This window comes from Protopterus annectens, chromosome 1.part2 (genome assembly GCF_019279795.1).
Source record: "Protopterus annectens isolate FY-2018-M chromosome 1.part2, PAN1.0, whole genome shotgun sequence".
Lineage (NCBI taxonomy): Eukaryota > Metazoa > Chordata > Ceratodontiformes > Protopteridae > Protopterus > Protopterus annectens.
This window is the reverse complement of record NC_056727.1, coordinates 819305307-819316235: the sequence shown is the minus strand read 5'-3', so window position 1 is coordinate 819316235 and position 10929 is coordinate 819305307.

The following is a 10929-nucleotide window of genomic DNA, read 5'->3' as shown; positions in this document are numbered from 1 at the left end:
AGTTTGCAGTAATCTGCAAACATTGTCAGCCATAACCCCCCTGTGTTTGCTTGTACTTTGGAAATGTAGATGCTGACAAATAGTGGACCCAGGACTGAGCCCCATGGGACACCACCTGTGACTGGCTGTGAGTATGACATGGCGCCAGCAACTATGACCGTGTGGGTTCCGTGACTTAGCCGGTTTGCAACCCATATGGCGATGTATGGATTTACGTTCAAGATGATGGGTTTATCAATGATACCCGAGGGGGTATTGTGTCGAAGGCCGTTGCCAGGTTGAGGTAGGCTGTATGGACTGCTTGACCCTCAGCAATGGCCTTGGTGACTGATCCTACAAAGTCAAACATGTGTAAAAGGCATGATCTGACTTTGACCAAGCCAAACTGGGTTGGATCCAAAGTATGCAAGTCCCCTATGTCTTTATCTATGAGTTCCATTATGATCCTTCTCCATGGCTTTGCAGATAGGGCTTGTCAAGCTAATGGGATGGTAATAACCAGGGTCAGTGGAGGCACCATCCTTGTGAAGTGTGACTACAGTCGCCCTGTGCTACTACTTGGGTACGTATCCTGAGGTGAGGCTAAGATTAAACAGCTGTCCTAAGTGTGGGTTTAATTCCCCATAGAGTTCATGGAGTACACAGCTGGGACACCATCTGGTCCCATGGATGCTGTGTTTACTGCCTTGGAGACAGCATTTCCCACCTGTGCGTTACAGATGTTCCAGGATCTACAATTCTCTGGTATAGATATCTCTCCATGTGGGGGGGAGGGGGGAAACATTAGCACTGAACCTGTCAGCCAGTATGTTGGCAATGTGTGTAGGTTCAGTCATCTTCACATCATTCTGAACCCAGTCTGAGCATATCTGGGAGTGTCCTCCCAGGTGTCCAACATAGCTAAAGAAGGCCTTATGATTGTCTGTTGAGTCCTTGTTAGTTTCTCTGTTGAATTTCCCCTGGATGATTTCATGACAGCTTGTAGTTCTTCACATATAATGAGCAAGGGTGTGTAACCTTACAGGTATTCTGCTTTAACTTGTAGTAGCTACCTCCTGTCGTTGTAGAGCTTGTTCATGGCTGGGGTCCACCAGACTGGATGCTTGTCTTTGGTACAAAGAGTCACAGTTTTGTATGGAATTGCCTGATCCATGCAGTCCTGTAGGTGCTGGTGGAAGGCATATGTACGTGATTCAGCGGTTTGAGTAATGTTCACCACTGGCTCAGGGGCCTTAAAGGAGACCACAGTAGTGTTCAGAAGTGTGAAATCGGCTTTTGAGAAAGGCATATGTATGGTAACCGCACCACTGTACACATGGAACATCATAGCAATAAACCACGGCCGGATGTGGGTAATGCTGGACATACCCACGGCAGACGTGGCACGTTCCCGAGTCCGATGCCCGAGGGACCACACACATAGCCAGCCTTAGGCATAAAGTAGGCAGCCGCCAGGGCGTTGCTCTACCGCACCTTTCCAGACTTTATTTGGTGTAGGTAGACCAGGAGGGGGGTAGCGGGTGATGTGGCGGTGGCAATATGGAGTCCTTCTGCCTAGGGCACCACTTTACCTAAGGCCACTCTTCCCGTGGGTAATACAGCAGTACCCACATCCAGACGCGGGTCATTGCTAGTATGCCATATCATCTATGGCAAGAAACCATATATTCCCAGACATAATGGCACAGCATAATGCCTGTCCGCTGCCCAAACACAGACATACGGCACCCGCGGCAGTGCGGACGTACTGCGCGAGATGTCCGTTACCAATGTCGACACTGTCTCGCTTTGTGAAACAAACTCAACATAGCGATTCAATACTAAACAGCGACGGAGAGCCCGATGTCCCCGTGGCTGAGCTGTTCAACCTGTTCCGCCATGTTAAATGTGTGTAGCAGAGCGGAACCGGCCCAAACCAAGCAACGGACATGTCTGTGGCTCAGTGAAAGCCGTCACGCAATGGTAAACCCATGTAATATTGCGACACAGGTCATACATACCGAGGGTTAGTAATGGAAATAGGTCCGTTCGACCAGACCGTGTGCAATTAGTATAACAAGATCTACAACGGGTACACTGGCCAATAAGCGCACACGGCTATGAATAATTGGGGGGGTGGGGTGACAAGGTATCATAGACACGGACAAACCGTGCCCATGTGACTCATCTAACATTCGTACACGGTCAGGGCAGTTCCGTACACTGGGCGGACAAGACCAAACCCAAAGCACCACAGGAACACCCTGACAATCGAAGGCCTGTATGTGTAGGGGATATAAGCACCTGTGATCTGAACATCCCTGCGGTCACGACATATGCATCCTGGGCCATGAGCGAGAGGGAATAAGGAATGTTTAACATGCAGTACCGCACCTTTCCCAGCAGGAGAATGGATGCCTGTGACGTGCGTGAGTGCGGGGGGGGGATATGTAAATGTAGCTAAGTACCATGGGTATGCATATTAATGACACCGAACAGCTAACGTGTAGTGGTCACAGTAACCGGCAAACGTGAATGCAGTCACGTTTGAATTACGACTATAGAACATATAGATGTGAACGTCCGTAATGCGTCCATGCTGCAAAGACTGTTACATGTATAAAGTTGTAAGTGCGTTCTGCACACGTCCGTCAACCGGATCAGAGACATGTTACCGGAATGGTCACAACACACACCACGTAACCACACAGACCCAGTAAACATATATAAACAGAATACGGATATGCATGTGCGCGTAACACACAATCAGAAATGCGTGTGTGTGTGATCCACTCAAGCAGGAAGGTTAAGGATGTGTCCTCCACTCATTTACATTCATAATTGTAAAATATATGCTTAAATTGTACTTATTGATTCCATGCTTTGGAATCGTAATGCTACAATTATACACATTGATATAAAATATCCTGATCAACACACTACATTCTAAGGTTTACTCACAACAATTATCAACTATGTTTCAATATACTGATTGTATTGACCAATATTGTATTTATATTAACACATCGTTGTCTTATTATTGTTTCCATTAAGTAATGTATGCAACACTGATTTGTATATGTCACGTTATCATCAAGACTTGGAGCACTGTCCACTTAACTATGAGCAGGTTTATTGATTAATTGACTTTAAACTGACTCTGAAGGAAGTGTATAAGGGACGACTATGTAATGTATTTCGTACTTCGACGATGCCCCATGTTAGTAGGTGAAAGAGCTCAGTATCTTTTGACTGTGGAGTGTATCGTTTTGTCATTGTCTGTTTTGGCCGATATATGTTCAATAATGTCTTTTATGAAGTTGGGCAGGACGCAAGGCTTGCTGTATTTCCGCTTACTGGCACGTGGATATAGATAGGCCAAGTAATACATAATATGGGTAGTCAAGCAGACATCCGCGATTGGGGAACATACAGCGGCAGTCAAAACCACTGGCCAGATGGTGATAGTCCAACACGTTCTACACTTGACATATGCACATCGGTGTCCATTGTAGGACTCCAAAATTGTTCCGTTTACACCGTCGACCAGCTGTGATCGACTCAGACAGAGTGACAGCCGTGACTACGGCACAGCTAGACATATGCACCACCAGCGTGTTTGAGGTTGATGATAACTGTCCATGAAATGCAGGACATATGAACAGAAATCCCCAGATTGTCGTGTCCATAGAAGTGCGTCCACATCCCAGTCCCGCACACATGAAGGATGTGTAATGGGTACCGTGGGGGGTTGCAGGCATGGGATCCTGGGTATGCAAAAATGGGGCTCGGTGTTGTTTGGCAGATAATCCGTTGTCCTGCCCAGTGGGAGGGCTGTGGGTATAGCACGTGCCTTAGTCCCCATTAAGGATGCAAAGCATCCACTGGGTAATGCTAAAAGCAGGTGTGAAATGTGTTCAGCCCTATATCAGTGTCCAGTAGGCAATTCCCATGGATGGACAAGTGTACGACCAAGATGGCACCTATAACTGGAAACCTGGTGGAATTACACAGCTGCGGTAAGGCATAACACAGGAAATACAGATAGGGACTACAGTAGACACTCCCCATACAAAGTCAGACCGCCGTGCGAATACCGTACACAGCACTCGATCTGCCAGCAACAACATGAGGATCACTCGCTTCCATACTGCGGAACAAATGGGCGACCTGTGGAACACATACTAATGGCACACTAACAACCTCAACTAGGAAGGTCAGACGATGTTTTCAACACTAGCGTTCCGCATATACGAACATCCTTCAATGAATAAATAGGGTATGCATGTTCTGGCTGTTTTATATTGACAATACAGTGGCGTATATGTCCTACTGGGCCTTCTGAGGATTACTTAAAGCAGTTGCCAACCTGCAGCATTACATCAATACCATTTGGGTTAATCGTAGTAGAACATGGGTTTCGTAGCACAACATAATATGTGTAGTCAAACACACATCCGCGATTGGGGAACATACAGCAGCGGTCACAACCACTGGCCAGATGGACACAGTCCAACATGTTCTACATTTTACATATGCACATTTGTGTCCATTGTAGGACCCAAAAATTTGTCCTATTGCAACGCCAACCGGGTGCGAGTGGAAGACCAAGATGAACTACAGCCGTGACTATGGCACAGCTACATATATGCACCGCCAGCGTGTTCAAGGTTGATGACAACTGTCCATGAAATGCGGGACATATGCACAGAAATCCACAGATTGTCGAGTCCACAGATGTGCGTCCACATCCCATTCCAGCACACATGGAGGATTTGCTATGGGTACTGTCGAGGGTTGCAGCCATGGGATCATGGGTATGCAGAAATGGGTGTTGGAGATGATAGGCAGATGATCCATTGTCCCGCCCCGTGGGAGGGATGTGGGTACAGAACATGCCTTACCACCCACCAATACTGACAATCATCCACCGGAGAATGCTACATGCAGCTGTGAAATGGGTACAGCCCTACACCAGTGTCCAGTAGGCATTTCCCAAGGATGGACAAACGTACGGACAAGATGGCACCCATAATAGCAACCCTGGTGGAATCACACAGCCGTAGTAAGGCATAACACAGGAAATACAGATGGAAACAACAGTAGACATCCATCCTGCCGTGCGAATCCCGGCGTACACAGCAGCCAAGGTGCTAGCAAGTATGTGGGGATCACCCGCTTCCACTCCGCGGAACATACGGGCGACCTGTGGAACACATATTAATGGCACACCAACAACGTCAACTAGGAAGGTCATACTATGGTTAAGCTATGGCGTTCCCACACATAAATAACATCCTTTCATGAATAAATAGGTTCTACATGTACCGGCTGTGTTATAATGACAATACAGTGGCGGATAGTTCACAATGGTACCTCTGAGGATTACTTAAAGCAGTTGCCAACCTGCAGTACTACAGTAACACCATATGGGTTAATTGTGGAAGGACACGGGTTCCGTAGCACTACATAATATGGGTAGGCAAACAGACATCCGGGACTGGGGAACATACGGCAGTCACACCCACTGGCGAATGGACACAGTCCAACATGTTCTACACTTTACATATGCACATCGGTGTCCATTGCAGGACCCAAAATTTCTCCTTAAGTGTTGGCAACAGGCTGCGATCGTGTGACCCAGAAGAGGTGACAGCCGTGACTACGGCACAGGTAGATATATGCACCAATAGCGTCTTCAAGGGTGATGACAACCGTCCATGAAATGCAGGACATATGAATAGGACTCCCCAGGTTGCTGCATCCATACGTGCGTTCATCCCATTTCCGCACATGAAGGGTGTGCAATGGGTACTGTCGAGGGTTGCAGACATGGGATCGTGGGTATGCAAAACGGGTCTCGTGTGGATTGGCAGATGATTCGCTGTCCCGCCCGTGTGCGGACGGCATGCATGGCATATCGTTACTCCGCACTAATAATGCCGATCATCCACCGGAAATGCAGAATGCAGCTGTGAAATGTGTACAGCCCTATACTAGTGTCCAGTAGGCAGTTCCCATGGATGGACAAACGTACGGCCGAGATGGCACCCATAGCTGCAAACCTGGGGAATCTCACAGGTGTTGTAAGGCATAACCCAGGAAATACAGATAGGGACTACAGTAGACACTCCCTATACAAAGCCAGACCGCTGGGCAGATACCGGCGAAGACAGCACTCAATCTGCCAGCACATAAATGGGGATCACACGCTTCCATACAGTGGAACAGATGGGTGACCTGTGTAAACATACCAATGGCACAATATCAACGTCGGCTGGGAAAGACATACGATGGTCAAACTATGGCGTTCCCACCAATGAATGACATCCTTCAGTGAATTAATAGGATTGATGTCAATTGACCATGGCAAACACCCAATGAACAGGAAAGACTTGCTGGCACCCTATGGCCACAAACCATGTCACACATAGGTAGATGGAACAGTCAACTGAAACATTTCGTCCACGACAGGTCGCATATGGTATCCAAAGGTTCTTCATAGACATGTATGCGCTATCACCCGTAGGCCCCGTGAGACTTACACATAACATGGAAGCATCCAGGCTTTAAATATCCACCCTTACACTTCCATTTGTCACTTTCTGCGAACAATGAACATGTAGCCACAGCATAGAAAGCACAGACTAACGAAACGCACACATGTCAACATCTCAGAAAGCATCCTATGAACACACGTATTACATGATATTGTACTATGAAAACAAACAAACCAGCAACCTGCGGCAAGAATAGTCCCCGTAGTTCGACACAACACAAGTCTTCTTAACATTTAAACAGTTTATTAAAACATGCAACGTTTTCGTTGTTTCCACAACTTCTGCAGAAAAAAGCAATTTCTAAAAATGTTCACAATCAACAATGTGAGTCTTAACGAGTTCTTAAATCTCACATTGTTGATTGTGAACAGTTTAAGAATTTGCTTTTTCCGAAGGAGTTGTGAAAGCAACGAAAACACACACACACACGGAAGAAGAACCTACGCCTATCTACATGAACTCACTACAGTATGAAGCATTTACAGAACGCGCTACCGAGTTTACTGAGCAGAGTGCTGTCAGAGGCATACTTGTAGGCTGGTGACATCACCCGCAAGACAATAGCTGGCAATAGCCAAGGTATGTGTTGTGAAGCGTCTAAAAGCATGTTCATTCGCAGAGGCAGCTGGAAACACACACACACACGGAAGGGACGGGAGACGAACCTAGGCCTATCTACATGAACTCACTACAGTATGAAGCATTTACAGAACGCGCTACCGAGTTTACTGAGCAGAGCGCTGTCAGAGGCATACTTGTAGTCTGGTGACATCACCCGCAAGACAATAGTTGGCAATAGCCAAGGTATGTGTTGCGAAGCGTCTAAAAGCATGTTCATTCGCAGAGGCAGCTGGAAACACACACACACATGGAAGGGACGGGAGACGAACCTAGGCCTATCTACATGAACTCACTACAGTATGAAGCATTTACAGAACGCGCTACCGAGTTTACTGAGCAGAGCGCTGTCAGAGGCATACTTGTAGGCTGGTGACATCACCCGCAAGACAATAGTTGGCAATAGCCAAGGTATGTGTTGCGAAGCGCCTAAAAGCATGTTCATTCGCAGAGGCAGCTGGAAACACACACACACACACACACACACACACACACACACACACACACACAAGGGACGGGAGACAAACCTACGCCTATCTACATGAACTCACTACAGTATGAAGCATTTACAGAACGCGCTACCAAGTTTACTGAGCAGAGCGCTGTCAGAGGCATACTTGTAGGCTGGTGACATCACCGCCAAGACAATAGTTGGCAATAGCCAAGGTATGTGTTGCGTCTAAAAGCATGTTCATTCGCAGAGGCAGCTGGAAACACACACACACACACACACACACACACACACACACACACACACACACGGAAGGGACGAGGCGAACCTAGGCCTATCTACATGAACTCACTACAGTATGAAGCATTTACAGACCGTGCTACCAAGTTTACTGAGTAGAGCGCTGTCAGAGGCATACTTGTAGGCTGGTGACATCACCCGCAAGACAATAGTTGGCAATAGCCAAGGTATGTGTTGCGGCGCCTAAAAGCATGTTCATTCGCAGAGGCAGCTGGAAACACACACACACACACACACACACACACACACACACACACACACACACACACACACACACACGGAAGGGACGGAGGCGAACCTCGCCTATCTACATGAACACACTACAGTATGAAGCATTTACAGAGCAGCTACCGAGTTTACTGAGCAGGCGCTGTCAGGAGGCATACCCTACGTGGGTGGTATCATTTGCAGAGGCAATGCCCGATCGGGAATTATGTCAGAGTGCGCAGTCACGCAGCCTGTTACCATCCCAAGGTCGCCGTACAGTAACACATTAGTGCTGCAGTCGGGAATACCAAGTAACTACTGATCAGTACATCACTGCCTACTGGGCATGCTCAGACACTTAGACTCGGCACAGAGCAGACATGCATACACATGGTGTGTCGTCATGGGTGGCGGAATGTGGACCGTCGTGTATGTCCAGCCACACAACAGCAACCTGGCCATGCCACAGGCGTGGCGAAGGGGATACAGGCATGCACCCGGGGTATAACTGCAGTCTGGCACGGTGTGCACTGTGCTGTGTGTCTATCTACACAGCTGCCTACTGGGCATGCTCAGACACTTAGACTCGGCACAGAGCAGACATGCATACACATGGTGCGACGGCATGGGTGGCGGAATGTGGACCGTCGTGTGTGTCCAGCCACACAACAGCAACCCGGCCATGCCACAGACATGGCCGTGCAGCGGGAATATCTAGGTGCAATGAACCATGTGTAGGACTGGCCTACAGTTTGTTGCATGCTACAGACAACCCTCCCAAACACAGGATACCTGCACAGACGTCCTGAGGACACTGGTGAGTGTGCATGCTCCCACAACAGCACCGTATTGGGTGACATGAACCACCCATACATAGACTGGGAACATTACCCATGGCACAACACACTATGCCACCGGTCCCAGGTGTTCTCACACCTGGCCACTGTTAAACAGCCATGCACCATACACACTAGGGGGGGATGTCTGACAGTTCTGCCCATCACACATGGTGAGGATATGCCCCACACAGGATGTACAGCCCTCAATGGTGATGCCAGACCATATAGTGGATCCACTGGTCATCCACATCCTGCACCCAACACCGGCATGGGGGACCTAAGTGATGACCTCTCCACAACAAACCACACACATCATACGACGCTACAAGTCCTCCATGCCAGTGTTGAACACAGGCCAGACTGCCAACCGCCTATGAATGCCTTCACTGAGCACCCACATGCATGTCTGCAACAGGCAAACATGATAACATCAGGACCTTGTCCACCACAGGTAGGCACATGGTGTGGTGGACCCCAGCCACTGACAAGCTGTACATCAACAGTTGGAGCTAATACATGACAGAGCAATGTCAGTACCAAAGAAACCATCTCCCATTCATACCGGCGTCACCATACGGCCACACATACAATCATCCACAGCCGCTTGTGGGAGTGGTACTGCAGAGGGCACATGAGACAACCATAGGGCCTTCCTAACTGTGGTAAGGACATGGTTGGGGCACACAGACCTGGACGGAAATGGTCCAGAATGGTACAACGGTCACTGCACCCACAGACATTGTCTGCAAACCAGCGGACATGTTCCATGCATACATCCACCCCCCCCAAGATTGGACATATCCATCCCACCAGAGTGTACCCTCCGAAACATCTCATATGGCCTGGAGTGATCCCATATCTCTATGGCGGTTGACACAGCATCAATGGGCACCGATGGTGTCCCTGGCTGTGTGCTACCCATCCTCACTGAGGCCCTCAGCCCACACATGCGGCCACTGTGTCATGTTAGCCTTACTATGGACTATGTCCCCGATGGATGGCATATGGCTTCTGTGGTCCCACTATGCCAGGGTAGTGCTCTTATTGACTGTAGACAGCCACACCCTATCAGCTTGACAAGCCTTGTCTGCAAAGCTGTGGGGAGGTCCATACAGGTGCCCATGGGTACAGACAGCGGTGTACAGCCAATACCGGAACATACCCACAACAACATAGTCAAGGGCGGATCCTGCCTCCCGAACCTGCTCGTCCTGTCTGGAGTGGTCACCAAGGCCATTGATGGGGATACGCGGGTTTGCACAAAGTACCATGACCTGGTGGGAGCGTTCAGAGCACACTCCACATGGGACACATGGAAAGGCTCGCCAGCATACATGTGGGGACATATGTCACCCGATGCTTCTCAGAAAGGTTGGAGGTCACACCACCCAGGGTTGGTGTTCCTGGTGCCTTGTCACACTCATATCTGGTCTCCAGTGGAGGCCCACAGGCCTCAGTCCTGGGCCCCCTGCCATACGACATTCGACCTTCCAATGTGCATGCAATCATAGGAGGATTGTGGCAGACAAGGTATGCAGATGACTACACACCGGCCACCATACCCAACACCCCATGTGACACGGACATCCACCTAGGGCGTCATAGACATGGATAACTGGTGCCAGAGCCATAGCCTGCTACTACATGCCAGAGAAGGTGCAGACCTACCCAGTGTGAAGGACATGTTCCCAATGTCACATGTAGGTGGTAAGCCATTCAAGATGGTGGACATGTTCATGGAAATGGCTACCACACCTGTCGGTAACCTCTGTCAACACACACAATGGCAATGTGGGTGTGAAGACATTCCACTGTGGCCTCCTGGTCTGGAAGGAATCGCATCCACATCAGGGGTGTTCATTGTACCCCTGTACACATCACATACCAGAGCAATGACTACGTACAATGGCACATCTGGCCTGTAGCTAACCTGACGCCTGCAGCACTTGGAAGGACCGCAAACATTACACAAGGC